The sequence below is a fragment of the Rutidosis leptorrhynchoides genome, chromosome 6 (assembly GCF_046630445.1).
Source record: "Rutidosis leptorrhynchoides isolate AG116_Rl617_1_P2 chromosome 6, CSIRO_AGI_Rlap_v1, whole genome shotgun sequence".
Taxonomy (NCBI): domain Eukaryota; kingdom Viridiplantae; phylum Streptophyta; class Magnoliopsida; order Asterales; family Asteraceae; genus Rutidosis; species Rutidosis leptorrhynchoides.
The window spans coordinates 329,767,803-329,782,206 of NC_092338.1; positions in this window are offsets into that span (position 1 = coordinate 329,767,803).

Sequence of the window (14,404 nt, forward strand, 5' to 3'; positions counted from 1 at the left end):
AATAGAAGCATTGGCAGACTTAGGTGCTAGTATAAATATAATGCCGTATTCACTATACGCTAAACTAGACCTTGGAGAATTGAAACCAACCAGAATAAGCATACAACTAGCCGATAGATCAATAAAATATCCTAGAGGGATAATGGAGAACATGCTAGTTAAAGTTGGTACTTTAGTATTTCCAGTAGATTTTGTTGTTTTGGACATGGAAGAAGATTCTCAAGTTCCTCTTATATTAGGAAGACCATTCTTAAACACGGCTAAAGCAATGATAGACGTGTTCGGTAAGAAATTGACCCTAAGTATAGAGGATGAGAGTGTTACCTTTTCAGTTGATAGAGCAATGCAACAACCGCAATCTGCAGATGATACATGTTATTATATTCAAACTATAGATGCACATGCAGAATTGTTAGAAGAATTTCCAGAATTACAAGGAACAGGAGAATGTTCTTTAGGAGAAGGTAATGAACCAATTGATGAAGTTGAAATGTTAGCTACACTTATAGCTAATGAATATGAACCAACAACAGAAGAAATTCAAATGCTAAAAGAAGAAGATAGATATCGATATAAATCATCGATAGAAGAACCTCCGAAATTAGAGTTAAAGCCACTTTCAAACCATTTGGAATACGCTTATTTACATGGTGAATCTGAATTACCTGTAATAATATCGTCTTCTCTTACTGAAAATGAGAAATCACAACTCATTTCTGTGTTGAAAGCTCATAAACCAGCCATTGCATGGAAGATTCATGATATTAAAGGAATAAGTCCTTCGTATTGCACACATAAAATCCTTATGGAAGAAGGTCATAAAACGTATGTGCAACGCCAACGAAGACTAAATCCTAATATGCAAGATGTAGTTAAGAAAGAGATTATTAAACTGCTAGATGCAGGTTTGATATATCCAATCTCTGATAGTCCATGGGTAAGCCCAGTTCAATGCGTGCCTAAGAAGGGTGGCATGACTGTCATTACAAATGAGAAAAATGAGCTTATTCCTACTAGGACTGTAATAGGATGGCGTGTGTGTATTGATTATAGAAAATTAAATGATGCCACCAGAAAAGATCACTTTCCCTTACCTTTCATAGATCAAATGTTGGAAAGATTAGCCGGAAATAGTTACTATTGTTTTCTAGATGGATTTTCCGGATATTTTCAAATTCCAATAGCACTCGAAGATCAAGAGAAAACCACATTCACGTGCCCTTATGGTACTTTTGCTTACAAACGCATGCCATTTGGACTTTGCAACGCCCCTGCAACCTTTCAAAGGTGTATGATGGCGATTTTTCACGACATGATAGAAGAATGCATGGAAGTTTTCATGGATGACTTTTCAGTCTTCGGTGATACATTTGAAACATGTCTAGCTAATCTGGAACGAATGCTTATTAGATGCGAACAATCAAATCTAGTACTTAATTGGGAGAAATGCCATTTCATGGTTAAAGAAGGCATCGTTCTTGGTCATAAAATTTCAAAAGAAGGAATTGAAGTAGATAGAGCTAAAGTAGATGTAATTGCTAAACTTCCACATCCCATCAATGTTAGAGGAGTTAGGAGTATTCTAGGGCATGCCGGTTTTTACCGACGTTTCATAAAAGATTTTTCTAAAATTGCCACTCCTATGAATAAACTCCTAGAAAAGGATGCTCCATTCATCTTTTCAGATGAGTGTATCAAATCTTTTAATATTCTTAAAGAGAAACTCACTAATGCGCCGATCATGATAACACCAAATTGGAATCTACCATTTGAACTAATGTGCGATGCAAGTGATTTTGCAATGGGAGCCGTTTTAGGACAAAGGATTGAAAAACGATTTCAACCTATATATTATGCTAGTAAGACGTTACAAGGAGCACAAACGAACTATACAACTACTGAAAAAGAACTCCTTGCTATTGTCTTTGCTTTTGACAAATTTCGATCATATCTCGTTCTAGCAAAAACGGTGGTCTATACCGACCATTCTGCTCTTAGATACCTATTTTCAAAACAAGATGCTAAACCAAGATTAATCCGTTGGATCTTACTCTTACAAGAGTTTGATATTGAAATCCGAGATAAAAGAGGAGCAGAAAATCTCGCCGCTGATCATCTTTCTCGTCTTGAAAATCCCGAATTAGAAGTTCTAAATGAATCGGCCATACAAGACAACTTTCCTGATGAATATCTATTGAAGATAGATTATAATGAAATCCCATGGTTTGCAGACTATGCAAACTACTTAGTTTGTGGATTCCTTGAAAAAGGATTATCGTACCAAAAACGAAAGAAATTCTTCAGTGATATAAAACATTATTTTTGGGAAGATCCACATCTGTTTAAAAGTTGTCCCGATGGAATAATACGCCGATGTGTATTTGGAGATGAAGCTAGTAAAATATTAAACCATTGTCACACAGGACCAACAGGAGGGCATTATGGGCCTCAACTAACAGCAAGAAAAGTTTATGATGCTGGATTCTATTGGCCTACAATTTACAAAGACGCACACCTTCTTTGCAAATCCTGTGATGCTTGTCAAAGAGCCGGAAAAATAAGTCAACGTGATGAAATGCCACAAAATGTCATCCAAGTATGTGAAGTATTTGACATTTGGGGTATTGACTTTATGGGTCCATTTCCAAAATCTCATAATAATCTATATATACTCGTAGCCATTGATTATGTATCTAAATGGGCGGAAGCACAAGCTCTCCCAACTAACGATGCACGAGTTGTAGTCAACTTTTTAAAACGTCTTTTTGCAAGGTTTGGATCACCGAAAGCTTTAATAAGTGATCGGGGTACTCATTTCTGTAATAATCAACTTGAGAAAGTTCTCAAAAGATATGGAGTAACTCATAAAATCTCCACCGCATATCATCCACAAACAAGTGGACAAGTTAAAAATACCAACCGAGCTTTAAAACGTATTCTAGAGAAAACCGTAGGATCAAATCCGAAGGAATGGTCCATTAAATTGGAGGATGCACTCTGGGCTTTTAGAACAGCCTACAAAACTCCAATTGGAACCACACCTTTTAGACTTGTTTATGGAAAAGCATGTCATCTTCCAGTAGAAATTGAACACAAAGCATTTTGGGCTTTGAAGACATGTAATCTTGATTTACATAAAGCCGGACGTCTACGATTAAGTCAACTAAACGAATTAGAAGAATTAAGACATGAAGCATACGAAAATTCATTAATCTATAAGGAAAGAACGAAGAAATGGCATGATAAAAGAATCAGAAGTTCAAAAGAATTTAAAGAAGGAGACAGAGTTCTTCTTTTCAATTCACGATTCAAGCTATTTCCTGGAAAATTGAAATCAAGATGGTCTGGACCATTCATAGTCAAAAGAGTTTTCCCATACGGAACGATAGAATTAATAAATTCAAATGGGATTGAATTTAAAGTTAATGGTCACAGAGTTAAACACTACATACATAGTCCGATGGAAGTCGACAACGAAGTTAATCACAATTTCGACACCACAGCTAACTAAGTGTGGGGAGAATCAAGTCTTTAAAGGATAATATGTATTTCTGTTAGAGTTAGATTGTCTGTTTTCGTGTAGTTCTCGAAAATGGAACCCGAATGGTCTTTCCCTAGCAGACCCTAAAGAACTAGTCTTCTCCCCCCATTCTGAATTTTTAATTTTTTTAGGTTTTTACAAAATGAAGACTGCCTGTGAACTAAACCATGGTCTAATGCTACACGCTTTGATCACTAAACGTAATAATGACACACTACCGAGTGAAATAGTATCAGTAATCAGAGAAAGAATGGACGGAGTTAGAAAAGAATCCAGATGCGAAGATAATAAGTTACAATTTGGTAAAGGAAAATCAAAATCCGCAGCAAAAAGAAGAGCACGACACCTAGAAAGATGTCACAAATGCGGAAAATGGTCACATGGAGGTAAATGTTCAAATAATCAAACCTATTCAAATACCGAATTTGTTACTTTATGCAGAGACGGACCGTTCATATGTTTAGAAGAAAAGACACTGAATGCTCGAGGTTACGCCTATGTAGCCATGGAAAACCAATTAAACCGACTATCTTATGAATGGGATAGATCATATAACTAAGAAATCTATTTCACAGGTATGTCTGTACAGTTTTTATTTTTATTTTTATTTTTAACCTTTTGATAATAAACGCTAATTTGTTCGCTATAAAGTATTAAATTGGTATTGAATAAAATTAGGTTTGGCGACCGAAATTATTGATATCATTCAAAAATTTATTACATCACTGCGAAATTTAACGTTTTTTCTTAAGGTATAAATATCTTTAATCAATCAACCCAAAATATTTCAAAAATTCGTCATGAGTTAAATTAGGTCTTGGAACCGAAATTACTTTACCGAAAAGAGGGGCGTATATTTTTGATAATATTTGATTGATAAAAGTGGGATAAAAAGCCAAAAAGATTTTTAATTTTATTTTTACCATGTTTTTAAAATTAATATATAAATCTTAAATTAATATTGTAAACTTTATAAAAACAATATATTTAAAATTGTAAATATTTGAAAAATTAATATAAGTTTGGTGTGAATTTATAATATGAATTTTTAAATTAAGTTTGGTGTGAATTTTTTTTTATTTTTAAAATATGAATTTTTAATTTTATGCATTTTAAATTGTAAGTTTGGTTTGATTTTTTAATATTAATTTTGAATTTTATATTTAAATTGTGTGAATTTAAAAACAAAAATTTACTTTATCTCATTAAGTTAAAAATATGATTTTTAAAATTCGTCGTAAGTTGAAGACTAGGTCTTTAAACCGAAATTGCTTTACCCGCGGGAGGGACGAGAACTTTTATTATCATTATTTTTAATCTTATTGAATTAAAGTATGCCAAAAACATTAAAAAACCCAAAAACCTTAGCTTTTAAAACAATCGCTACAAAAAGACAAATTTTAAAATTTTGTCGAAGGACGGACTAGGACATCGATCCGAAACGACCTCGTCCTAAATAACAAGGGAAACAAAATTTTAAAATTAATTACTTAATTGTTTTAATTAATATAGGATATAAAAAAAAATAAAAAAAATAAAAAAAATACAAACTCCGCGAGTCGCGGAGTTTGAAAGTTAAATCCACCGCGACTCGCGGAGGATGAAAAAAACCAGAAAAAAATATATACTGATCGATTTGATCAGTCCCAACACAGAAAAAAAAAACACTGCGAAAACCCTCGAAAAAACAGGCAAAAACACCCCCAAAATCACAATTTTTAACCGTTAATCATCAAATCTTTTACTAAAATCATGTTGAGAAGGATGCTATCAAGGAATTACTCAAGAAAAACGGTAAATTTCTACACCTAAACACCATTTAATCTGAAAATTAGTGTTCTTGAGCAATTTTTTTCCCAATTTGATTTTGATGCTTTTTAGTGTAATTAGGCTTAAATTGTTTATGTATTATGCTTGTATAACCTAGATTGATGCTGTTTAACATGATTAGAAGCCTTAAACTTCAAATTTTAAGTAATCTAGGGTTTGTGTTCTTGAGCAAATTTGGGGCTTTTTGATATAAACAGGTTATGGCCGATTTTTGTCATGAATTGTTGCTAAATTAAGTAGTGTAACATGTTTAGGTAGTTAAATGATCCAAACTTTGAGCCTAAACATGATTTTGAGAATTAAAGTGGACTTTTTCAAGTCTAAAATTCATGAACTTGATTTTTGAGAGAAAATGCCATTTGAAACTTGTTTAATTGCTAGTAATGATTATTTTGACATGTTATTTGAGTTAAATGCTTATGAACTTGGCGAACATTTTCGTATATGCTTATTTGAAAAAGTGTAGATTTGATGAAAATATGAAAATGAGCTTAAGTTTGATATAAATTGATCATGTCATTGTAATTATTTTAATTTATGATTTTGCTGACACTAATGCATATTTGGATGCACAAAAATTGTGTTTGATGTGTTTTGCAGACTGAAAGGGGTGAATCTTCATCCCAAGCTCTCAATGCTCCTGCTGAGAATGCGGAACAACAGGAGGTGGATAACTACTACAAGCAAGATATACCTCATCCAGTCATGACATTTTCTGATATGCACTTGGAAGATTTGCATCCGAACCTGAGATTTGACAGACTTTGGATAGATTATCCAAAGTATCAAAGGGGGTTGCATACTTTTCATTCTAAAGTTGTTGAGGTACCTAGGGTCATAGAATGGGGACCATTAGAAGCTGTAGAATTGGCCGGGCCAATTAGGGAATTACTTGCACAGAGGTATGGTAATTCTACTTTTAATGACTGGGTACGTTTATTCACCATGCGTAGACCTGTATATAAAGTATGGTGTGAAGAATTGTTGTGTAGTATAGAATTAAATGATCGGGTAGCTAGTTTAACCGATCGATCTTTTATTAGATTTTTGTTAGGAGGTTCGATGCGCCACATGTCTTTACTAGACATGGCTCAGGCTTTACGTATATATACGCCTGAGGAGTTAGCATCTGCCGATTGTAGAGGGTTGATACTAAATGGTAGAAAGATAGATGAAAATTTTGATACACACGGTGTATGGAGTCAAATGACAAGCCATCACCGATTCAAAGGGGGAAATTACTCTTATTTGGATATAGATAGAGCTGAATTAAGAGTAATTCATAGGTATTTAGCTAATTCGATTACACAAAGAGGTAAGAACAAGGAAAAGGTAAATGAACAGGATTTGTTTTACCATATGTGTATTCGAGACCCACAAAGCGCTGTAAGTATACCTTATTGTGTGGGTTATTATTTATCAGCTATGGTTAGGGGGATGAGACCACATAGCATAATAGGAGGTGGTATTTTTATTACTTTGATTGCTGAATATCTCGGTGTGGATATAAGTCGGGGGGGATTATTAGTCGAAGAACCAGAACCCCGCGATACTATAGGTTTAAATGTATACCATGGTGCGAAAGTTTCGAAGAGGCGAAATAACGCCGCAGTACAATACCATGGTAGACATCCACAGGTTGAGAGAAACCAACAGCAAGGTAATGTAGGAGGGGGAAATGAAATGCAAGAAATGCAAAGGTTTATAGCTTCACAGGAGTACGAAAATGCTAGACAGAGAGCATTTGAAGATTGGCAAGTTCATCAAAACCAAATCATAGCTCATTGCCAACATATAGGTAGAAACTATATTCCTACACCAAAACCCATATTCCCTCCCTGGTCTATAGAGATGCAACCACCGTATCCTACGTATAACCCTGCCGAAGCATTCTATAGCACCTATGGTTATGCGTGGAACCCCTATTGGTACCAATATCATCCCTAGTCTACTTAGTTTTATTTATTTTGTAATTTGTAATATTGATACGTTTAATACTTATGTTAATATTTTAATAGTTTTTATAATTTTCTAACTTTTATTCTTAGATTTTAATAATTTTTGAATGTGGGGTAATATACCAAACTTCAAAAATATGTATATATGTTTGCAGTTTATCTTATGTACACAACAGGGTAAAACAACGCATTTTCAAAGACTGGCATTAAGTTCAGCAAAAGCAAGTAATTTTGACGACAAGATGCAAAATATATGTGAAATAACAACAAGACGGAATGAACAAATGATGTGCACCATTTATCATTCAGCAAACAAACGCCAATATATTTGGAAACTTTGGTAAAATTTAATCATTTTCACACAAATCACCCTCAATAATTTAAATTGTTACTGATTTCTTGCAAATGAGGGCATTGCAAGATCTTAAGTGTGGGAAGGGGTTAAATTCTTTCGGATTTTAAAATTTTTATCTTAAACACTGGGTTACCATTAAAAATACTAGTAAAGCAGTAGTTGTATTAGAATCTAGTACTCTCTAATAATAAAGAACAGCCCTAGTCTTATATACTGACTACCCAATTCTAGTAAATTTTTTAAAAATTTTCAATTAAATGAACTCAAAATCATGTTTATACATATTTATGAACAATAAAACTAGGTTTTAACACCGAAATTATTGTTACCTCAGAAAGGACATAAATTGAGAAACAAACCAAAATGTTAAAATTCATTTAAAATGGAATAGAGGACGATAAAAAGGAAAATAAAAGTCAAGTGTGGGAAAATTTACCAAGTTATCTTAAACATATGTCACATATATCTGTAACAAATAACTGAAAATACTTTTGCTTTGGACTAAACTAAACTGTTTTACCCGATGAAAGAAAAGAAGAGATGGATCTACACGATGAATCAATTCCATCATTAAAAGGAAGTAAAGTCTTCCGAAAAAGACACGCGCTTCTTGATTTAGGTCAAGAAGTTGTCATCTAGACCAGCTGTAGGTTGACGAAAAATCTAGAAAAGTCATCACTAAAATCAGCAGGAAATCCACGGACCTCAGCATTAAACAGGGTCGCCAAGTGGTCAGATTTATCCTAACCATGAGAAGGATTTATCTCGTAAAATGGGGGGGCACCATGCAAATTAGCTGGATAAGACTAATGAATCAGATCCCCAGAAAGGATAATCTCCTTAAAGATTAAAAATCAGATTTTAAGACTGATATTACTCAATCCTTGAGATTGACCTTAAAGATTGAGAATTCAAACTCATGGAATTCAATGATATCTAAACTCGAGCTTGAACGAGAAAATATTTTGATCAAAATTACAAACCGATTTGTTTTCTGAAAACCCTATTTTCAATGCGTTCATTACCATTGAACGTGAAATCTTAGGAATTCACCTGGAATTCATTAGGTCACCTGAACTAAATCGGGTGTCAACCGTAAGAACGGTGGTTGCATAGTGGTCAAAGACAGGACCTTGTGCCAGACCGAAAAATTATAAGGGTGAGCTTTACTATTGCTCCTACTAAGGATAGTAATTGCGTCCGACACGTTATAGACCATAATTAAAAGCATGTCAGGGGACATTGCCTTAACAGTTGCTTATTCAACGCTTTCCTTTACAACCGGACGGTAGTTTACCGAAAGGTAATATACGGGACAAGTAAACTGGACGTGTTGCTTTCCAAATACAAGGTTAGCAAGTGGGTGACACAAAACCGCAAGTTTTGAGCTAAAATTTTCAAATCTGAAACCCACCAAACCCACAAAAATATTTTGCAAACACCGTTAAAGGGTTATTCCGGAAAACTTATCTAGGGTAAAAACTAGATTTCAAAAGATCAAATGTTTTCATAAAGATCCAATTTCCTTAATGGATCTAAATTTTTATAGTCATGTGGGACTGTAAACCATATCGTTACTACCATTGTTTATACCACCGTATAGAAATCACTGATGTACAAAGTGTGAAGAATAAAGAAGTGATTCTAGTATTTCAAGACGATATTGCTTGAGGACAAGCAACGCTCAAGTGTGAGAATATTTGATAATGCTAAAAACGAACATATATTTCATAGCATTATTCCTCAAGAAAGACAAGCTTTTAGTTGCAATTGTTCTATTTACAAGTGATATTCGTTTAAATAATAAAAGGTGAAGACAAAAGACAGATTCGACGAATTGAAGACGCAAACGACCAAAAAGCTCAAAAGTACAAAAGACAATCAAAGAGGTTCCAATTATTGATAAGAAACGTCTCGAAATTACAAGAGTACAAGATTCAAAACGCAAAGTACAAGATATTAAATTGTACGCAAGGACGTTCGAAAATCCGGAACCGGGACATGAGTCAACTCTCAACGCTCGACGCAACGGACTAAAAATTACAAGTCAACTATGCACATAAATATAATATAATATTTAAATAATTCTTATAATTATTTATATATTATATAAATAAATAAAAACCGTCGGCAAGAAAGACTCTAAATTGTGTGAGCTGTATTTACAAACTCCGTGACTCGAGGAGTTTGAAGGCAAAAAATGCCGCGAGTCGCGGAGCACCCCTGAACTCAATTCCCTATAAAGCCAACCGAATTCTGATCATTTTCATCATCCTTTTTCTTCTTCTCTCATAATACGTAAATATTTATATTTATATTTTAATTTTAATTTTAATTATAATTCTAATAATAAGGGTATGTTAGCGAATGTTGTAAGGGTGTAAGTCGAAATTCTGTCCGTGTAACGCTACGCTATTTTTAATCATTGTAAGTTATGTTCAACCTTTTTAATTTAATGTCTCGTAGCTAAGTTATTATTATGCTTATTTAATCCGAAGTAATCATGATGTTGGGCTAATTACTAAAATTGGGTAATTGGGCTTTGTACCATAATTGAGGTTTGGACAAAAGAACGACACTTGTGGAAATTAGACTATGGGCTATTAATGGGCTTTATATTTGTTTAACTAAATGATAGTTTGTTAATGTTAATATAAAGATTTACAATTGGGCGTCCCTATAAATTACCATATACACTCGATCGGACACGATGGGTGGGGTATTTATATGTACGAATAATCGTTCATTTAACCGGACACGGGAATGGATTAATAGCCACTAGAATAATTAAAACAAGGGTGAAATTATGTACAAGGACACTTGGTATAATTGATAACAAAATATTAAAACCTTGGGTTACACTCAATCGACATCCTAGTGTAATTATTAAACAAAGTATTAAAATCTTGTTACAGTTTAAGTCCCCAATTAATTGGAATATTTAACTTCGGGTATAAGGATAATTTGACGAGGATACTTGCACTTTATATTTATGACTGATGGACTGTTATAGACAAAAACCAGACGGACATATTAAATAATCCAGGACAAAGGATAATTAACCCATGGGCATAAAACTAAAATCAACACGTCAAACATCATGATTACGGAAGTTTAAATAAGCATAATTCTTTTATTTCATATTTAATTTCCTTTATTTTATATTTAATTGCACTTCTAAATATCGCATTTTTATTGTTATTGTATTTAATTGCACTTTTAATTATCGTACTTTTTTATTATCGCAAGTTTATTTTATCGCATTTTTATTAATCGCAATTTCATTATCGTTATTTACTTTACACTTTAAATTAAGTCTTGTATTTATTTATTATTTTACATTTGGTTTTAACTGCGACTAAAGTTTTAAAATCGACAAACCGGTCATTAAACGGTAAAAACCCCCCTTTATAATAATAATATTACTTATATATATTTGTATTTTTATAAAAGTAAACTAATATAGCGTTAAACTTTGTTTAAAAAGATTCCCTGTGGAACAAACCGGACTTACTAAAAACTACACTACTGTACGATTAGGTACACTGCCTATAAGTGTTGTAGCAAGGTTTAAGTATATCCATTCTCTAAATAAATAAATATCTTGTGTAAAATTGTATCGTATTTAATAGTATTTCCTGCTAAATTTAATAGTATTTCGTACCTCTCTGCTAAAACATCAAATAATAATAATAATAATAATAATAATAATAATAATATTAATAATAATAATAATAATAATAATGATAATAATAATAATAATAATAATAATAATAATAATAATAATAATAATAATAATAATAATAATAATAATAATAATAATAATAATAATAATAATAATAACAACAACAACAATAATAATATTCATATCAAATGTAATAATTATAACAATAATAACACTAATTATAATGATATTAGTAATAATAATAATAATAATAATAATATTAATGATATTAATAATATTAGAAACAATAAAATAAATATTATACCTTAAATAACAAGTGGATCTTGAAAGCCCATTAACATTTATAAAAAAGCCCAATTGCAATCCAATCTGGATTTAATTTGACTAGATTGTATCCAACATATAAACCGATGGGTGTTTGTGATAATTTTGTTTGGTTCAGACGAATGAAGCAACAACAACATCATCGATTCTAGGTCTTTGGTTCAGCAATCAATCAATCAATCAGAAATAGAAGAGGGTAGCTGCAATAATTTGCGAACAGAGGAGTATCGGCCTTTAATAAATGGTGTTCAATTCTTTAATTCAATCGATATATCCAATCAAGGATCCATGTATGAAATTCGATTCACTTTTAATTTATTCGTATACTAGGGATTTGATTAGTTCCGATTGAATTGTTTATTCTAAATTTTATGTACCCAATTACAATTTTGTTGTTTTTGTTGAATTATAAATCGATTGTAATATAGGAGTTTGGTTGGTTTTGTGATGTTCTCGAGTTAACAGGGAGTAGCAGGTCTTCGGTTATCAACAGCAGTAGTTCGAATATTTAACATGTGGGTGAGGGTATGATAGTGTTGATATATAGGCTCGTTATTTGATCTTGAAACAGGAATAAAGTAGCATCAAAATTGTAGAAAAAGGAAGGTAGTTCGTTTGTGAGGTACACAAATGTTGCAGGTGTTGACAGGAACTATTTTAGCAGTAAACACGACCTATAACAGCAGCAAATGTTGATGTTAACATAGAAACAATCGGACTGTAGCAGTAAGAACGAAGAGGATGGAAAAATATAGAGTGCAGCGGTAGTCATCAAGGGTTGTTCGGTTATCAAATTAAACAGAAACCATTAACTGCAGAAGCAGGAGCCTTCGTATCATCATCCTTCTTTATCATTTTTCATAACTCACCATTACTATAAAAAAATTATAATTAAACGTCCCATAGTGTTGGCCATGAAGTTAGAGTTTGTCCCAACTTGTCCCGACTTTTATAATGCGTTTAAAAAAATATTTTAATACATTCAAGTGGGCAACTTTTATTTAAAAGTGATGGCCATTATATCATTCATTATCACGGGTTTCTTTATTGTTTGAATAGGAAAACGGCAATAAGTAAAGGGACCCTCGTGCAACAACAAGGTGGAGGTGGTTTGCAAAAAAAGAAATGTGAAATAGTATACCAGACTGTAGCATATGAGCAGGTACAGCAATAATGGTATTTGATGGCGCTTGGGTTTGTAAACAGAAAACACAAGTAGTAGTAAAACAAAATGATGGGGCATTAATGATGGTGATTGTGTTGATGGTTCTCGGCTATAACTCTAGCCGAAATTGGTGATGGAGTGGAGTTTGATCTAGCTTATCTATATATATGTAAGTTTATATGTATGTATATAGATAGAAATATAGAGTAGATGGATAAAATAGTTGGAAGTGGGTTTTGTTTTGAAACGAAACTATAATAATAGAGTTTTGTGCGATGTGTTTGGTCTGCAGCAGAAGATGATTCCCAGAGATCGAAAGTGGCATTTTGAGTCTGTACCGAAGTGGGAATAAAACAAATTTGGTTGTGGTGTTTTAACACCGTAAACAGTAGCAGAAACATACAGTAATTTAATAGCAGTACAAGGCGATTTTGGTTGCATTTTGAGCTGTTATCTTGGAGTAGAAACAGAAGATCAGAAGTAGCATCGAATGGGGTTGAGGTGGTGAAAGGATAATTAAAAGGCTGCAACAACAATGATTGAAGATAACAGGAACTAGTAGCAGCCAGTTTGATCATGGTGATGTCGTGGTGATTGATTAAAAGAGGAGACAAGGTGGTGGTTGATGACACTTGACATTCAATGGTGGTCGAACATGGTGGTTGTGGTGTGGAGGCCGATGGTGGCCGGTTGTCTCAGAAGAAAAAGAACACAAGAAGAAGAAGATATATAAGAGCCTATCTATATCTAGTATGTATGTGTAATTAATCATATTGAAAGAATGAACAAAACAAACACAGGGTTTTTGATAATTCAACTAACTCACAGGTATGATTAGAGACATAAGTCAATCAATAAGACAATTCAAAAAGTCGGGAAAGGGACTGGAAACATGTAGTGACCCGAACTTTTCCATGATTATTCCATGATTATATATTAAATGAAAACTATATTTGCATGATTAAATGTTTTCAACATGTTAAGCAATCAAACTTGTTAAGACTTGATTATTTGAAATGAGTTTCATGTAGACAATTGACCACCCAAGTTGACCGGCGATTCACGAACGTTAAAACTTGTAAAAATGACATGATGATATATATATATATATATATATATATATATGTGGACATATATATGGTTAACATGAGATTATGATAAGTAAGTATCTCAATAAGTATATTAACAATGTGTGATATACATAAAAAATGAGAATATTGAATTATGAAACTCAAAATGATATACATAACGATTATCGTTATAACAACGTCTTACTAAATACATATGTATTATATTAAGATATTGATATACTATATTTAACATGATAAAATGATAATTAAGTATATCATTGAGTGCATTAACAATGAACTATACAAGTAAGATGAGACTACTAACTTAAGAATTTCGAAACGAGACATATATGTAACGATTATCGTTGTAACAACATTTTAAAGTATATATATCATATCAAGATATATTCATTGTTGGTGATTTGTGTCACCAATATGATTTTAGTGTAATGGGATTAATTTGTTAACCAAAATAA